We start from the raw sequence: 20,205 nt of genomic DNA on the forward strand, positions 1-20,205 counted from the left end.
CTTAATCGATCAATAATTAAGCTTAATTTATTTGAAGATGGTTGAATTAAATTGAAAATAATTAATTAACAAAAATTTAATTAACTTTACTTAATCAAATTGATTAAAATGACCAGTTAATTATTTTATGTTGTGATTAGTTACTCAATGGAGATAGCTATTTAGCTTGGTTCAATGTAACATAAAGAGTGATGTTTGAGAGAGCAGACCTGAAACTTAAATTTAACTATTTAATATAAACCGATTAAATGAATGCAGTTATTTGTTTACTTATTTAGAAACCATTTAACCAAACCACAATGCAAATTCCCTTTATTAACTTAACGAAAAGTTTGTTTGAAATTGGCACCCTCTGGCGACAGAAACTCTAAATGCACTCTACAGGATGATAGCAATTACACAAGTACAACACCAGGTGGCGACACAGCTATATGGCTAAGTGGCTCCCTCTGGTGATCAAACAAATGAAATGCACCTTTCTGCACTGTATGCAGTTAACCAAATCAAACACCAGATGGCGATGTGGCAGTGTACCCCCCCCTAGTGGTGAGGGGTAGTAAAACACCCTTTGAGTTTGAGTGTAAATAGTCAGGCTGTCCACCAGATGGTGGCAGAGGCCGACTGGTGGGAGTGGTCACGCCCACTGATGATGCCACGTTAAGGACCGCCCCTTGGGTCTGGGACCTGGTCAGCAGATTTGACTGACTCAGTCGACTGTGAATAGCAGAGGAGAAGGACTCGGCTGTCCTAAAGTTTAACACAGCAGCAACACACTTCACAAGATGAGCAAAGAGGATTTACATCCTGGCGTGGTTAGTTTAATCACGCACACAATAGACTTCCTGCCACTCAGGGTGGTGTTACGTAAAAGTTAGCTACTCTTTTACGCACGTGGAAGTGTCCAGTACTGCAGGATTTTACGGATTTCGCGCAAAAACCGGCAGTTTTAACTGGAGCGCGGAGTCGATGAGCCGGAGATCCGCGACTCAGGGCTGCGCGAAGGCCTTATCAGATCAACACTGGCAAAATATGTCTATTTTACCGGAAACAGTTCGAACTTTATGTAAGTACACACGTATATACACGTATATACACCCGGGTTTAAGGTTACCCACACACGGCGGTGTGTCAACCAAGCTTATTTTACAAATAAGAGTAATGTTTTCAAGAGCGCTCGCATACCACACACACACAACTGTACACGTTATTTAGACACATAGGGGAGCGTGCGCGTGACACGCACACACACAGGGGACTGGCCAGTCCTGAATTGTAAACAAAAACACGTGTAGAACATGTGCGTGTGTTTCTAACACGCTGGGTTTATGCAGTTAACTCCAGCTAGGCCAGCTAGCCAGCAGCTAACGCATTTAATAATAACAACAAAATACACTTTATTCTGCAACTTACAGCGCTATTTTCTGGAACTGGTTATGAAATGTGTATATATTCTGGTCTCGCGGCGGAGAACCAATAAGAATATAATCCTGCCCCACGTTGGCGAGCCAATTATGTAGCGGCTCAGTGGTTTAATACCTGGTGCTAATTGAGATGTTGAAATATTTTTTTAATTGGGCGCCAGTTATTAAATTAATTTAATTAGATTAATTAATTAATTAATTAATCAAATTAATTAATAACACAAGACATCTCAGGGTGTGGTTTCTACAGGTAACAGAAATTTTCATAACCAAGTTATCCAGAAAAACACACTGAAATGACAGGTTTTGTAAAATAAAAGTATTTATTAAATCACACAGATATGGGTAAATAATTCATTAAAAAGTCATAATGTAGCCATTATATATCAAATCATAGTGTAGAATAATAAATGAGAAATAAAAGAACAAACACGTTATAATGCTGACATGAAAGGAATAGAGATTAATAGAACTATTAAGTGAATATTTCTAAATAAGGATCTAAATGTAATGAGGTCAAACTAATCAAATGAGAACACTAAAATAAGTAGATAAGTAAGATATTTTACGGCCTACAAAGATCATCCCTTTCGCCAAATAACTAAAAATTAATCTATACTAAGAAGAGAGTTAAGAACAATAACCAAACTAGACTTGACCAACCAAAACACCAATTACTGAGAGAAATACCCAAACTGCCTTACTCTGAGACGTCTACAAAGGGGGGTCCCCATCGGTTCGGTCCGCTGTTTAAACCTCTTGTTCGGCTGACATCCTGCACCCCTAGAAGGTCCGGTGTGGACCCATCCGCAGGGTAAAGATGGTGCTCGTGTGGGCCAGCGGCGCACCTGGACGACACCCGCTTCTAGTCTCTGCACAGGGAAGGCCTTCCCTGGAGCTGGATCGGCTGGCGTACTCTCTCGGTGATCCGTCGGTTGGTCTAGTTGGTTTACTGAACTATATTAACTATCTTGGCAAGCAGGAGAACTCCGTAGATCATAAAATAGCCTAGTTATTTAACCTAGGATAGCTAATATTAATATACTTGAAGATTAAATGCACTAGTCTAAGAAAACTAACTTAAGATGACTACACTAACAGTCTATCCTTTTTCCATCTCAACTACATCTTCTTCTCCTCTCCTCAACTCCAAACTGAACTGAACTGCAAACTCCTCCAACTGAACTGAACTAAAACTGTGTCTGCCCAGTTTACTATTAGTCTCTGTGGCCTGTTTGGCCCCTGAGCTATGATTGGCCCTGTGGCCCAAATGTCTGTGTTTTGATTGGTCTAGGAGCAATTTCAAACTTTGGTGGGGATTCACAAAGGGCCATAAACCCCCCCCTCCTCACATGGTCAACATGCTTCAGCATTTTTCTAATAGATCAAACCAAAAGAAAACTCAATTAAACAGTGGATCAAAATACCTTTTTCAGCATATCAGTTTGTGAGGATAAATTCAGGAAACAAACAATCTTACAATTGAATCACAATAAATGTAATATATATATATTTTGCCCACAAACAGTTTTGTAATACTCAAGATAATCTTAGGAATACAATGATGGATGGTACTCTGTCAGAAAGAGATCAAGAGTCATGTTATTATTTAAACCCAATTAAATCACTTAAAAGATAATACATGGTTAAACCACTGATAACCAAATAAAGCTAAATTATCAAATGCTAGTTAAACCTTGTTGATTCAGACTTGAATGTGTAGGAGAATTTAATCAGGACACATCCAAACACATATACCATATACCAGACACATATACCATTATCTAGTAAACATTCTATAAAACACCTTTTTTATATAGTCAATATATATGTATTTTAAGCAAAATCTTCTCAGTGAGAAATTCCTCTCCCTTTGCTGAATGCTTAGATAAGCGGCTGGCATCGGAATTTACGACGGTGGGGGAGGTTGGTGAACAGAGAGCAGAGAGTCTCACTTACAAACGGTCAATGGAATTTCCAAGCTTAGAACATTTCTCTTAATTTCATTAATCTTATTTCTAAGTGATTGCAGAAGTAACTAGGCACAAACCCCTAAATTGGTACAACATTTGGTGAATTAACAATTTCCAAGGCATTAATTAAGTTTTGACACTCTCTTAAGTCCGCAGTCCCGTCCTAGTGATGCAAATGTTGCAAATGTGTTGCAAATGTTCCAAATGTTTACATTAACTCCGAGGTTTATGACTTGGAGGAATGTAAACAGAATTTTACCCTAAACTCGCATTTAGGGCTCTCGGGCGAGGCTGAGTGAAGAAATAGTCAGTAAATGTCATTTTGAAATTTAAGGTTGTTTGAAAAAAAGATTACTCCAAGGTTTTTTTTAGAGTGTTCTGGGGGTTGAAGTTCCTTATAGACCATAAAGTGGGGGTAGTGTGTGTTTGTGTCCAAGCAATGAAGAAATCCTCTGGTTAATCCACTACACAAACATATCGCGTCTGACCGGCTAACAGCACTGCATCACCAGGAGGCAGCAAGATGGACAGTTAGAAATGTTTTCAAATAAAGACATTTTTACACTAATAACAGTCTTTGCAATGTAATATGTTACTTTACAACATGTGTAATGCCCTGCTAAGTGAAGTTCAGCCACTGACCTAGTCTTAGAGACTCTGTAAAATGCAAAATCCACTGGAGATCCTATGTTAACCTATAGTTAATTACACACAGAAGTGGGTAGTCCAGCTCCAAGTCACCTCTGCTTACAAAAGACAGCTAGTTAGCTAAGTAACTAGTGTAAACAACTGATCTAAATATACATGCCTACCAGCTCAATTGTACTTCACTGGTGGTGCTCCATAGACAAATTCTAACCATTTGTTACTTAGCTCTGAATTACTGGGCAAAGCATAAAACACTGATTTGTTATTTGCACAAATAACTCAGGAACAAACTGCCATGCTGTTCCTAGCACTGTTAGCTCTTATCTGACGAGACGTGTCTGGCTGCGTGGCTTCAGCTCAGACTGTAGGCGGTCAGGAGCCAAGGTGGGCGAGGCTATGAATCTTAATTCACAGGTTGACGTAGACACGGTGCTTTTCCTGATCAACTCGTTTTCCTGAATATTTTCTTTTATTAGTTACTGCAGACAATAGAGGTTAAGGAAGAGTTTCATATACAGCATGCATATACAACTCAGAGAGACCTATTATATTTCACTAAGAACAAGAAAAAGTGGATTTTAGCTGAAGGACACCATTAAGATCTTCTTCTTTCTTCAGTTTTTAAAAAGTGAACTCATTTATAATGAGTTATCAACATCTTTAAATGTATAGCTTTACAAATATTAGTCTAGATTGTACTCATAATTGATTCAAAACACACTTTTTACATCCTTTATCCTTTATATCCCTACAACAAATAAAACACCCTTCACCACACTAAGCCTTCACCTTGCTTTGATACCTCACATCAAAAACACACAGCTACAAATGTCACGGGGCCAGAGCGTCACTGCTGTGTGATCTTCTTTAGTTTTCCGAAAGGTGAAGGTGATCCCGACTCAGATCAAAGAAAGATCCAGAGAGAGGATGAGGTTGAAGGTGGAGATTCTGCACACAGACAATAAACATGCTTTTCTATGTACCTTATTTTGTCCAGAAATATAGATTTTTCAATTTGGTATGAATCACAATAACAGGTCTAAAACATGCTGCAATCCTAAAGTACTAAAATATTTTTTTTTTGCAATATATAGGCGAGCAATAATTTGCACACCATACAGCTTGATTAAGGGTGTGTCAGTGTGCCTTTGCTATCGTAACAGCAGGAAAAGTATGCCTTGTGCAGCTCGAAATTAACAAAAGGCATAAACAAATTTTCTTAGTTAATCAAAGGTGACTGCTGATGTTTCTCTAGGTTAATTTCAGTTGGTGGTGCACCTGTGTTTTTCCTTGCAAAGATAGCAATACAGAAAAATTTTATCTGAACACAACTAATTTCAACACTGCCACGCCTATCGGTGTAGATATATTCATAAGTTCCCTTGATATTTAATGCAGACGGAAGGCATGGAAATAGACTGTAAGATAGCGATGAGCACTGCGACACGCCTTGCACTGGGTAAAAAGACAGGGCCCTGTTTCTTTCAATTATTTATTCTCAATATTTATGTCACAATTTTCTTAATTTTTAAAAGAAAAACATTATGTTGTTGCATTATCATTAATTTATAACAAGAGCATAGTGTGGACTTAAAATTACAATACAATACATTTACAATTACAATTACAATACATTTTATAGCAGATATTTTTGGGGGCAGTATATCGTCAAATATATGACGGTGGTTGCAGCTGGATAGATGGGATGTCCCATTTGCGAAGTTGTGGGGGCATGTGATGTTCCTCGATCCACAGTGTTGCACATGTGTACCATGTGTGAAAATACAGTACCAATTAAAAGTTTGTACATACCTCTTCCCATTCAGTTTTTTTACACTGTAAATTAATTAATATTGAAGACATTAAACCTATACAGGAACAAAAAAGTGTTAAACAAACCAGAATATGTTTTATACTTTAGATTCTTCTAAAAAAATTGCCACATTTGTCTTTGAGGACAGATCTGCACACTCTTGGTATTTTAATCTCTGTGTTTTCATGAGGTAGAGTCACCTGGAATAGTTTCCCAACATCTTGAAGAAGTTTCTGGAGGTGCTGAACAAAAAATGCTGCTTTTCCTACATGCTGTAAAGCTCCAGCTCATCCCAAATCACCTCAAATCACCATCTCAGATGATCAGGTTTAGATCGGGGCATTGTGGAGGACAAACACTTTTTTCAAGTTTACTATCTAATTCCATATGTGTTCCTTAATTGTTTTTATGTCTTTAATATTAATGTACAATGTAGAACATAAAAGAAAGAAAGAAAGAAAAACATAGAATAAGAAGGTGTGTCCAAGCTTTTAACTGGTACTGTACGTCATAGAATATCATAAATATAACTAATAATAAACAAATTCTAAACTTGGTGGTAATGATTGTGACCGGTGGCATCTGGCTAGAATTGTCCGTGTGAACAGAGTAACTATAATTAGGCCTGTCACAGAAATTATTGCGATACACAATATTTTTGTAATTTTAAGACTATTAAATACTACTGACATAATGACAACAGAATAGTCCACACTGTGTGTTTGGAGTCAGTTACAGTTACACAGTTACTGAGGTATGACTGGATAAATTACTGTTCAGTGTTATATGTGTGTGAATGAACATATAAAAAACACAGCAGTTGATATCACGATTATCAAAATTTATTGAGGTCATGTTCATTTATTGTACGATAAATCGATATTGCAATTATTGTGACAGGCCTAACCACAATAGAACTAGAGACAAGCAACTCTGGCATAAATCATCACATGCAGGAGACCCTACACACATATCCCACAGATCAGTGCAGCGTTCTTTAGCTTCCATTTAATATCGCAAAAGTCATAGAACACAATCCTAATTCTGATCCCATGACATCTGGCATATCAGGGTACCATCATTCTTGTTCAGTTTCACAAATTCATGCTGTTTACTGGATGTTAATGGTTTCCATAACAGGCAACAGGGCCTTCTAAACCACTTTAAGGAGTCTGTGCATAATAAGCCCAAGGCCCAAAAGTATTGATTCAATCCAGCCACAGCTGGTATTCACTTCTATTCCTGGTTTATCATTCTCCGAAATCCATAACCGTCCAGCACATTGACTGAGCTCAACCCAGACAGACGGGCCTTTGGGGGGCTTTTCTCAGTCTTCCATTAATGTCTTGCCATGCTCTTTGTTGTTAGCCCACCGGCTCTTCACTGAAGCCCCAGAGCCGTCTACAGCTAGCACAGCAGCGCAGCCTGCTAAAACAGGAGCTAACGCTAATACTGATATATTTAAAAAATAATCCCAGCATTCCTCAACCTGATCTCCTCCTGTAAACTCTGATGCACTACAACCAGTCACTTCAATAAAACCACCTCCTTGTGTCCACAAGGAATGTGCAGACATGAACAGATTTAAACTGAAACAAACTGAAACTGAATTTAAAATATACACATTTTGTTTTTACGAATACTGAAAGCCAACATTTTCACCACTAAATAACATAAATAAATAAATAACCTAAATGTATTTTGTCTTGCTTTTCAAATAAAATCAATTAGAAATATTTAAACAGTTTTTTTTTATCTTGGTAATGGTAATATAATCATATATTTACCTCAGTAAGGCTAAACTAATTATGTTTACTTTAGTAATGCTAATCTAATCATATATTTACCTCAGTAATGCTAATCTAATCATATATTAACCTCAGTCATGCTATTCTTATCATAAATGTAACTTGGTAATGCTAATCTAATCAATTATTTACCTCAGTTATGCTATTCTAATAATAAATGTAACTCTAATCTAATATCTAATTCTAATCTAATAATATATTTATCTCAGTATTGCAATTCTAATCATAAATGGAACTTGGAAATGCTAATCTAATTATATATTTACCTCAGTAATGTTATTCTTATCATGCAGTAGCGTTAGTAATGATAAACAAATGTTTACCTCAGTAATGCTAATCTAATCAAATATTTAACTCAGTAATTCTTTTCTATTCATAAATGTATCTTGGAATGCTAATCTAATCATATATTTACCTCCACAGTGCTAATCTAATTATATATTTACCTCAGTCATGCTATTCTAATAATATATTTACCTTGGTAATGCTAATCTTATCATATATTTACCTCAGTAATGCTATTCTGATCATAAATTTACCTTGGTATTGCCATCCTAATCATATACTTATCTCAGTAGAATTATAGTGTTTGATCAGTTCTGTTTATTCAGTTTACTGCTGAGATGAACCAAAGCTACTACCTTCTAATAGATTACAGGCATAACCTGTATAATGTATTATGTTCTACATAAAAGGACATACATTTTAAATGATATATTTATTATGTAAATTAAAGAACAGAACTCACACTCGAGATCAAGTCTGGGTTGTGCAGGAGTATTCCTTTAATTTTGCATTTATTTCTGGGTTTTGGCTCTTAGACACAGCATCCTCCCAGTGAGCAAGTGAGCAAGAACGAGAGAGAGAGAGAGAGAGAGAGAGAGAGAGAGAGAGAGAGAGAGAAAGAGGAAAAACAAGGCTGGGATGGGTTTTTATTGGCAAACTTCCAACTCATTTTAAGACCATTTCTCTCTCTCTCTCTCTCTCTCTCTCTCACTCTCTCTCTCTCTCTCTCTCTCTCTCTCACTCTCTCTCTCTCTCTCTCTCTCTCACTCTCTCTCTCTCTCTGTCTCGTCAGAGATGGTGCAGTACGTCCTCCAGGCACAGGACCCACTACTAACTTTGCCCTCTTCCAGACGCACCCCTTCATACTAATGCCCCCCCGCCCGGAGCTGTTTCTCTGCTAAAAATAGAGCAACAGGAAAACAAAGGGCAGCAGAGTAAAAGATGGGCATCCAGTTGCAGCATGGGGAAATGTGAGATGGGCTACAGGGCCGGGAGAAGATCTTATATGAAGACATGGATGCTCTTAAAGGTGGAGGGGGAGGGGACAAGGTATACACTACACACAAGTCAACTTGACTATTCAGCAAATACTCACTCAGATCAACGAAAAAGCCAAAAGAAGAACGGTCAATAATTTAGATCATTCATATGCTGTGTATTTATATGATATTACATCTAAATATGGCAAAGATCCCACACTCAGTGTCTGATACTGAGAGTGATACTCACAAATCATATTCTAGATACCTGCTTCTGTATAAACACTTTCGTAATTTCTCTCTTTTTAATAATTTTGTATTTCTAAATTTCTCCCATTTTTCTTCCAAATTAGCTAGGCCAATTGTCCATGCTATTCAGCTGTATATACCCGAGGAGGGTGGAGGGTGAAGACCAGCACATGCCTCCTCCGACACATGTGAAGTCAGCCACCACCTCTTTTCGAACTGATGCAGCATTGCCGGGTAGCATCACAGTGCACTCGGAGAAAAGCGCAGCAAATCTGTTTCGATACATCAGCTCACAGACGCCTTGTGCTGAGCGACATCACCCTTTTAGAGTGATGAGGGAAAAGAACATCATCTACTCACCCAGAAAGAGCAAGGCCAATTGTGCTCTCTCAGGGCTCTGGCAGCTGATGGCAAGCTGCATGACCTGGATTAGAACCAGCGATTTCGTGATCATAATGGCAGCACTTTAGACTGCTGGACCACACAGCGCATTTGCAAAATACAAAAATATACTATTTAAAATAATAAATAGAAATATTTTTACACTTTTATTTTACAATAGAGGATTTGTTTTGTTATTTATATTTAGTACATCAAGTTGCTGTAACACCTGTCCTATTAAATGTGTGTGTGCTGTATGTATCAGCTATTAATAAAGTGCTGACTGTAGTACAGTCTGTTAGGGGCTTTTCTCGCTGAGTGCCCGGAAGCAGCGGGTGACGGCAGGTTTCTCTAATGCTGTTTTAATTGCAGACGTACTGTGAGAGCCCACAGCACCGACCGTGACCAGTACCCGTCTCTACTGCTGCAATATCTACCCGCTGCCAGGTAGCAGGATTAGTGAAAGTGTAGCCATGTGGCAGAAAATATCACTGCAGGAAGTGAAGTGGATGGAGTGGAGTTCAGTTTGAGTGTGTGTGTGTGTGTGTGTGTGTGTGTGTTTGTGTGTCTAAGTGTGTGTGTGTGTGTAAGTAAATTCTGATATTCTTAAAACCCTATGGTTTTCCTACAAACATCTGAAATTCCCATATTAAACATATTAAAGTTGCTATTAAGTTAAAATTCATTCTTAAGGTGGACTTCCATCATTTTTTAATATCTGTTTATTTTTTTAAATACATGTAAAAGAAACTTTAAAGTTTAAAAATGCTGAGATAAATAAAGTTACTGATTTATAATCATTCTCAGTAGTGAATAATGGAATCTACACGTCTAAAAGTTACTTTACATAAATGTAGTACACTTAATTGTTTATTATTATTATTGGTAGTAATTGTTGTATTATATTAATACTAGTAATAATAGTGGACTACTGAGTTTGAATCTTGTCTTGCACTGCAATTACTTGGATTTTAGATGTTTGTGTGTGTGTGTGTGTGTGTGTGTGTGTGTGTGTGTGTGTGTCTGTGTGTGTGTGTGTGTGTGTGTGTGTGTGTGTTTGTGGATTATAAGTAATTCCTGGTATTCTTAAACCCCTATAGTTTTCCTACAAACATCTGAAATTTCCATATTAAACATATTAAAGTTGCTTTTAAGTCACAATTAATTTCTAAGGTGGACTTCCATCAATTATTTTAATATCTGTTTAATTTTATTAAAGAAAGGTATAATTTATTATAAAAAATATATATATATATATATACAAAAAAACCCAGTATTTTTTTAATACTACTCTTCCACTATAAACATTATTTGTGCAATTATAAAACGTGGCTTGTAAATTACTTTTATATTTTATTTATCTATATCTATCTGATTTATATATTATAACCCATGGTTTGTATCACTGTAAACCATTTCAAGTTGGTATATTTCTATTTAAGAAAAATAAAAAAAATAGCTTCTGTGTATTTCATTACCCTAGCTGGTGTTTTCCTGTCTCTGAGCTGTTCAGGGGTAAAATATCAGCCTCTAGTGGGGGATTATGGGAACTGCAGTCCAGCACAATACAAGCAGTGTATTAAAGTGTGTGCAACATCCAGCCACACTAATCTTCATACACTATAATAAAACTTGAAATATATCAGATTTATAGTAATTCTGGCATTAAACATAATTTTAAAAATATCTTTTTATGCTTTGTAACTTTTATTTTGTAATTTACTGGGTTTTTTTTCCACACAGTTCAGCTGAGCTAATTAACCCACCCACTCACTAGGACTCCAATAATTTATAACAGCAGCAGACCACACAACGTGCTAGGACAGAAATGCAATGGGAGAGAGGTTAATGGGCTAATTCACTTTACAATCAATTTGGTCTGTGTCTCCAAAAGTGCCCAAACACAACAGATAACATTATCTCTTTAACTCAATAAATGTAAGTACTTTCTACATTTAGACATATTTTAGGCTTTTAAATGCCATTTAAAGCTCACATTCAGCTGTTTCTTTCATTTTAAAGTTTTGGAGGGCATGCCAGAAATAATTGTTGAGTAACTGACTTACTGAGAAAAAAATATCATTAGATTAGACAACCAATATAATCAAATATCACTAGGCAGTAGAAGTGGGTGATATGGCCAAAGAAGTATGTCACAATATTTTATGGTATGTTTGTGACTTGACAATAAGATAAACCACTAAAAACTATTTAATTTAACTGTTTTAAATTCAAAACATACTAATGCAAAAAAATAAATGCTAAAATTGTATTTTATATAACAGTTTCAAATATTCTGTTTATATCTGTAAACTTTCCTCTATTTTTTTAAACAACAGTAACTCACCAAGACAAGTAAAATAAGTAAAAATGCCACAAACTAAATACTAACATAAAAATAATGTAACAAAAACAAACAAAAGTCCTAAAGTGCAGAATGATTTGTGTAGAATTCCACCATTATAAGGATTTGGATTTTTTGTTTTATTACAACACTATATGGCACACCCACAATAAACTTCGGAGGAAAGTGCCAGATCCCCAGCTCTAATACGTCCGCCAACAAACACCTGTTCCAGCCAGCATCTTAATAGTGCTGATGAAGGGAGAGAGCTCCACCTATCCACCCAGAGAGATACCACTACCAATTTTACTCTCTCGGACTCCGGCCGCTGAGGGAGAAGCAGCAGGATACGAACTTCCGTACAAGTGACAACGTCTAAGTTTGCTTAGACACTCTGGTAACATCTCTCTACTCACATAAACGGAGCCTGTTATACAGCACTCATGGACTAAGCAGTTATTATCCAAGAAAATCCTCGGCTCCTTCATGTTGATACCTTAAAACTCAACTAAAGTTTACAGCTGAATCACCCTCACAAAGAAAACACCTTCTGGAGTAAAGTTTCATGGTCAGATAAGTTAAGCTGTCTGTACCACTAAAAGGCACAGTGTGTTTGAGGGAGTAACTGTGAATAAAGGGCAAGTTTGTAAACTGTACCCGCTGTTAAGCATGGGGGTGGGAGTATCATGTTCTAGGGTCTGGCTTTATTTGACAGGGAAAATCCTACACAGTGAATGGACTAATAAAGAAGAAAGCCAACCTCAAATGTATTTTATTTGTTACAGATACACTTAAAACTCATTCTGCCCAAGAAAAAAAAACATTGACATGGTATTCATGTTTAGGATGAGTGTTGGTTGAACAGTAACAAAATAAATTAATGTTATTAACCCACAGAACTGCACATCAGTGGACGATGAACACTGTTTTGTAAGACTCGACTCTGAACTATGTCTGTGTGCTCGTCCTGTTTTTGTTGAATTTCCACATTATGAAGCTGCCAGCCAACATTGATGTTGACAAAGTTTGAAAACATTGAGGTACAACATTGAGGAAAAACAGTGATTTCTATAAAAACAACACTATAAAATGTCCTTTAAAGAGATTTGCGTTAAAGTAAGTTAATAACAGTAACAGTTATTAAGAGTAATAATTAAATATTTGTATTAAAAATGTAGGTTATATGCTGCACTGCACAGGTTTGTCACAAGCTTGAAAAAGTTTACATTTAATGGATTGACCTGGCTTATTTAAATAAATTTTAAAAAATGGCCTTGCTCTCTCTCTGGGTGTGTAGATGGTGCTCTTTCCCCTCATCACTCCAAAAGGTGAAGTCAATCAGCACAAGGCGTCTGTGAGCTGATGTATCGGAACCAAGTCGCTGCGCTTTCCTCCAAGTGTGTTGGCTTCTGGCTTCACACGTGTCAGAGGAGGCATGTGCTAGTCTTCACCCTCCTTGTTTTGAGGGACATACAACTGGCTAGCAGCTGAATGGGTGAGATAATTGGCCAAATAAATTGCAATAAATCTTGAAGTAAAAAAAAAAAACTTTTACCTAGGACTTTTATGACAGCATATTCTGAAAAAAAGGAACATATTTTTTTTTTATAACTACTAATTTGGCTTTTCTGTATTGAATATCTTTTATATATATATCGCAACTCAAGGTTACATTTTAGTCTCGATTATCGCTGTTGGATTTCTCCACAGCTTAGTAATTAAAGTATTGCGTTACAATGAACTGGATCAAAAAAAAGGAAAAAACCCATCTTGCCCATTCAGGTGAACAAACCTCTGTCAGCAGTCAAACACTGAGATCGGACACCGCAGCTAACGTTTCACTTCGCTGTGAATCAGGCCGGCGTGGAATGAACTATAACAGAGCGTTCTGAATGGAGGAGATGACATATGCGTATGTATATCTCTGGATCATTCAGGCCAAAGTGTCCAGCTCGATGGGAGTGTGGGCTGAAGCCAGGTCACATGGTCAGAGATATCATGTGAAGTGGGGTCTTTAGCATCTTTAATTCATGGCGGAAATTGATTGGATTTGGGTCAGTGGTCTAAATCCACTGTTCTGAGATCAGATGATACTCGAGATCCAGGCAATAATTAAAAACGGAACTCAGGTTGTAACTGAAATAGATCCCTAATCAATTATATTGCAGCATGTAGGTAGAGACTATTTAGTTTCTGCATCAGTCACACACACACAGACACATACACACACATATAAGTGAGTGGCTGAACTGTGTAACTTTGTTAACTGTGTAGTGGCTGTAACTCTGTACACACAAAAACTGAATTCATTCTAAAATAAAGTTAGGAAATATATATTATAGCTATTGGAAGTGTAAGAATTTATTTTATAAATTAAATAAAATAAAATAAAAACAGCAACTAATTCTAAAAAGCATTAGTCTGTGTTTTTTAGTTGCTACAGGACTCTGTTACCTGACTGACAGCTGTTTTAACCAATCAAAGCTTTTTAAAATGGCTTCTGCCCCCACGTGTCTGTGTGACTCTTCTCCTGATTTTGAGAAGGCTGTAGTAATGAATCTATTAGCAAAGTCGAAGGACTTTGTCATACTCTAACCAATCAGATTCATGATTTTCAATCCGGGGGCGGGGCCATGGCTGTCTAACCCCTTCTCAGCGCTGTGGTGAAGGTGTCACGTGTTGCTTAGTCATTGGTGTTACGCGTTGCTTAGTCATAAACGGAGCTCATGCTGGATTAGTTCAATAGTTAGTTAACTATAATGGAATTGCGGCTGGAAATGAGACAGATATTGTGTCATATCATATTAAAAAGCCTTTTTAAAAGCTGTGCTTCAATGTGAAACTAATTCACAATAATAGGCAGCCTGGCTGGTGAGTTTTTGTGTGTACTTAATGTTTTGGCTGCCCTGGCGTACTGTAGACATTCAAATGAGTGATCTCTGTTGAACGGATGTACTTGTAGGCAAATTAAACATTTATTGTTGGATCTATTGTATACTTTTGTATTTTGTAGCTGTTGTATTTGTGGGCTGTTGATGTGTATTAAGTTAATATAACTAAGTCAAGACAGAGAATATGTAGTTAAACCACTGCATTACATTGTTTAGAGGCAAAAGTCTCACTTTTAATGAACTACATGGGGAAATATGCAGTTCACAATGTTGCCAGATTGTGCAGTTTCATTCCAAATTCAGCTGGTTGTGTTTGAAATTGGCTGCCAAGTGCCAAAGACTTTTGCTGAGCTCAAAGTTGTTGGGAACTTTGACTCATCTATATTCTAGAAAGCTAACCTGGCATGGCTTCAGTTCTATTGATCATCTGCACATACACTATTTCGCCAAAAGCATTTGCTCACCTATTAAAATAATTCAATGCAATTCCAATCATTTTCAAGGCTACAGGTAAAGAAAACAACTACCTAGGCATGCAAAGTGCTTCTACAAACATAAATGAAAGAATGGAAGTAATATTTCAGTGTGGTATCTAATAGAATGACGCTACCTGCGTAACAAGTCCAGTCTTGAAATTTCCTCCCTAGTAAATATTCCACAGCCAACTGTCAGTGATATAACAAAAAGGAAGCGTGGTCAGCGAATGCTAATGCTCATATTGTTCAGAGGTTGCCATATTTCTGCAGCAGAGTCGCTAGAATCACTACAGACCTCCAAACTTCATGTAGGCTTCAGATTAGCTCTGGAACAGTAGAGCGCAAACAGCTAAAACGAATAGTTTTTTTTTTTAGTGGCCCAGCAGCTGCATCCAAGCCTTACATCATCAAACGCAAATCAGGTGATGTAATATATAAGGTATTTAAAATATTACTACTTTATTTTACAGCCACATTGGAATAAATAGTGTAATATTTCTGATATGCTGAATATCTCCTGTTTTTTTTTTTTCTTCCTCAACACCAATGTAACAGTCAGGCAACTTGGTGGTTTGCCTTGTCAGTTTCTATAAATTCTGGTCCACATTAAACTCAAATTGTACTAATTTATCGTGTTTCACATCGATATCAGGATATCCAACAGCTTTATCACATATCTGTTTGTTTGTCCATATTGTATACCTCTACTACAAATAAACAACAGCACAGATTTCTTACAGTCCAGTCATCTTGCCAAGCTTCCTGAAAGCTCCTGATTGTTTATCTCTGGTAGCCCATTCATCCATTCATTCATTCATTCATTCATTCAACCAGCCACCTATCCACGCTGGTGCCCTGAATACTGCTGTACTAGGATAGCGAGTAACATTCACAGCCTGGAAAAAAGAAAAAACACACCCAACAGAACAGCCTAGAACAGCACATGGTTCAATATGTGCAGCAAAACAAAAAAAATTTAGGCACAATTTCTACTCCTTATAAACAACAAATCTATATATTGAAGCTGATGTCCATAAGTTTTGGGACTTAGGTCCCTCTCTGGTGAGAGTGGGTAATTGCACCGAGCATGCGGAAGAGTCATTTTAAACTGGGCGGGTGTGATGCGGTCTGCTTTCAGAGTGGATGAATCAGATTCCAGGTTATGTTCAGTCATAGAGAGAAATTTCACTCTTTCATTTCTTTGGTTTTACTGTGGATAAATGATCTACTAAGGTCTGAGTTTCCTCTTCTGAAGTCTCCATTGCTCCACCAGCCGCTTAGGTTCAGTAAAATTGTATAAAAATAAAAAGTACAAAATTTATTTTATCTTAAATCCTGTATCGTATTCATATGCCAAGTTTTTGACAATAAATAGTCCTACTATATTGCGGTATTAAAAAATACAGGACTTTTACCAAATTTCAAAAGAAGCTGATGATTCAACACGTCATGTTATTAATAATGCAATCTGGGCATGGATGATTTGAGTAAAATAAATGTTATTAGGTACATATAATCTGTAATCTGTTAGATATTGCCATGTCAAATAAGAACTATTAACTATGTGTATGTTTCTTTGCATTAAGCAGCAAAAAAGTTTAAAAAAGTGTATATTGACATTGCACAAAACATTGTAAATTCTGCAATGCGACTATTAAACATGTGCATTGCAATACTGATGCAGAAACAAATGTTATTGTTGTAGCGAGGCCTGATAGTGGGTGCCAGATTGATAGGATGTTCTATTTCAGAAGTTTTGTGAGCTGTCGACAAAAGCATACAAAAATACAAAAACAATTTAGAAACCGAAATATTTTGGCGAAAATAGCTGAAAAAGCAGAATAGTTTATGAAGAATTTATGCAATGATGAAAAAAATGATGGCAAAAGTGATGAAAACAGGCTTCATGTGTTCGTGTTTAGTATTCAGTTTCATTTTGTTTAGATTGCGTTACCACCCCCAGTAGACAGCACAGTGGATGATGTCAGAGCAAATATAGCGCTGGAAAAAATAAGAGATCACTTAAAAATGATGAGTTTCTTTGATTTTACCAAATTGAAAACCTCTGGAATATAATCAAGAGGAAGATGGATGATCACAAGCCATAAAACCAAGCTAAACTGCTTGAATATTTGCACCAGGAGTGGAATAAAGTTATTATCCAAAAGCAGTGTGTAAGACTGGTGGAGGAGAACATGCCGAGATGCATGAAAACTGGCATGCATTAAAAAACAGGGTTATTCCAACTTTTAAAACTTGAATAAAACAACGATGTTCATTTTTCTCAAACATATACCTACAAATAGCAAAATCAGAGAAACTGATTCATAAACTGAAGTGGTCTCTTAATAGTTTTTTTTTTTTTCAGAGCTGACAGTGACATTTAATGCAGAACATTCAATACAGATCCCAGGCACAGGTAAGTGCAGTGTTCTTTATATAGCTGCCATGGGACGTGCCAAAAGTCATGGGACACGATACTAGTTTACTAGTAGGGGCATAATGTTATTTTAATTTAGGTATTTAACAGTTATTGAAATCCTTCCACGTGCATTACACAAACTGACACAGCACTACTGGCTTACTTAGGCCTACTTTCAAGCCTCCAAGCTACAACATCTAAACCCCGTCTGACGCCCTGGTTTGTCCCCAGTGTCCTCGTGTGTTTTTAGAAGTATCCTTAGCTATATGATAACTATAAATAGAAATGTTCACTCCAGGTGACTGGACCTCCTTCATTAGTAGGCTATCACTCCCTTTAACACCCCTTTAGCTTCAGTAGTGTGTCACTCTTCTCGTGCACTCACTCCGGAGGCTGTCCGCATCACTAGGCCTCTATCCATCATCATCTTCCTCACTTCCAGCACGAGGAGGAGCATCCCACCCAGCCCAGTTCAGTTCACTGAGCCAGTACTATATTGACTTACCTCAAAAACAACCAACTCACCCAACTCAACACCCTATAAACACCGCATAAACACCCTATAAGCACCTCTACCACACTCCAGGGCTCATATACAGTGTTTAGCCGCGAGCTCTTCGCTCTTCCCGAGCTCGTGGCTCGAGGAACATCCTCTGTACTGAAGGCTCGCGAGTTCGCCGGCGTGTTTTTTGCGCAGACAAGCAAAAATGTAACCGCAGCAGCAGCAGAGATGCGGAGATGCGCAGAGAGGACGCGCCGGTAGCGCGCGAGGCTCGGCCCCGTCCTGCCCCGTGTTTACCGAAGACGCTGACGTTAACGCTAACGTTACGGAACAGCACGAGCGCTCGGTTTGACGCTTCGTCCCGCAGTAGAAACAGGAAAAACACAATCAGACAGACCCCGAACAGCATCAAAACACACCGAAAACAGCCGGACTTCAGTCCCGCCTTACCTGCTGCTGCTGCTGCCGCCGAGCGCCGGTGATGATGCAGTGCGCGCGCTCCCAGCCACAGCCGTCCGCGAGCGAGCGCTGCAGTAAGTGCAGCGGGACTGACAGCACGAGCGTGCGCGTGCGTCCGTGCGCGTGTGGGACGGATGCGCGCTCCCGTGGCCCGTGCACTCGCTTGTGGCGTGCGTCACAGAGGGAGAGAGGGGGGAGGAGGGAGGGGTGATGAGGTGATGTGGGATCGATTAGAGCAGAGGGGAACAGCTGGACAGGTGTTTTAGGACAGATTAGCCCCGCCCACCATCCGCAGTGAGCCCCGCCCCTTTCTCCTAGAGCAGCAGAAAGTGCTGACATCAATATTATGCACACACGTGGCTATATATATATATATATATATATATATATATATATATATATATATATATATATATATATGTGTGTGTGTGTGTGTCTGTGTAGATAGAGAGAGAGAGAGAGAGAGAGAGAGGCACCATATACCAGTCAAAAGTGTGGACACACCTTCTCATTCAGTGTTTTTATGAAGGAACCATTTACCTAAATATTAACTTCCAGTTTCTAAGGCTGGTAACTCTGATGAACTTATCCTGTGCAATAGATTAACTCTTGGTCTTCCTTTTCCTGGGGCGGTCCTGAAGAGAAGCAGTATCATCATAACAAGTTTTACTTACTTAAGTAGTTCTTGTCATAATATGGATTAAAACATTACTCAAATAGAGCTATTCACTGTATACCAACTCTACATCATCACAACTTCACATTAAGAGCAAGAATTTCATGTAATTAACTCTTGAGAAGTTCAGCACAGCTGTTAACTAAAAAAAGCTCACATTCCAGGTGGGTCTACCTCATAAAGCTGACTGAGAAAATCCAGCCAAGATGTGCAAAACTGACATCTGTAAAATGTATTCTTTTACTAAATATTTATAGATGTTTTTCTTCAAAGTTTGGATTTTAGTATTAGTCTACAATGCAAAACATTTTGCAAATAAAGACAAACACTGAATTTAAGATAATTTAAGGAATGTACTGTATATGTATATATACTAAAGTGTATATATACTAATAATGTATAAGAAAGTCTATTAAGGCCCAATCCCATTTCACCCTTTAACCTGACCTTTTATCTTAGAGAACCTTGTCATCTGCTGGTGTTGGTCCACTGTGTTATATTAAGTCCAGAGTCAGTGCAGTATTTTCCCCAAAAATCTTGCAGCACTTCATGCTTCCCTCTGCTGACAACTTTTATAAAGATAAGGATTTAATTTTCCAGCAGGACTTGGCACACTGCCCACATTGCCAAACAAACCAATTGATCTAACATAATATTTGAATCTAAATTTTCTGAGACGCTGATTTTTGGGTTTTCATTGTCAAAAATAAAATGAATAAAATAGATCACTCTGTGTGTAATACATCTATATAATATATTAGCTTCACATTTTGAACTGAATTACTGAAATAAAGTAACTTTTCAATGATATTAATTTTTTTTTAAATGCACTACTAGTTTTTAATACTAGTTTTCAAAATAAAATATTGTTATTTCT

General features: G+C 37.5%; 1 protein-coding gene across 1 annotated transcript in view; it reads right to left on the minus strand.

Annotated features, from left to right (window-relative positions):
* nfasca (neurofascin homolog (chicken) a) overlaps positions 1-18,746 on the minus strand; it is a 204,459-nt gene extending 185,713 nt beyond the window's left edge. Inside the window, exon 1 of the mRNA XM_049471606.1 lies at positions 18,644-18,746. The gene's annotated coding sequence lies outside the window, so the exon portion shown is untranslated. The remainder of the gene's footprint in view (positions 1-18,643) is intronic.
* Between the last annotated feature and the right edge of the window lie 1,459 nt (positions 18,747-20,205).

The sequence above is a fragment of the Astyanax mexicanus genome, chromosome 24 (genome assembly GCF_023375975.1).
Source record: "Astyanax mexicanus isolate ESR-SI-001 chromosome 24, AstMex3_surface, whole genome shotgun sequence".
Taxonomy (NCBI): domain Eukaryota; kingdom Metazoa; phylum Chordata; class Actinopteri; order Characiformes; family Acestrorhamphidae; genus Astyanax; species Astyanax mexicanus.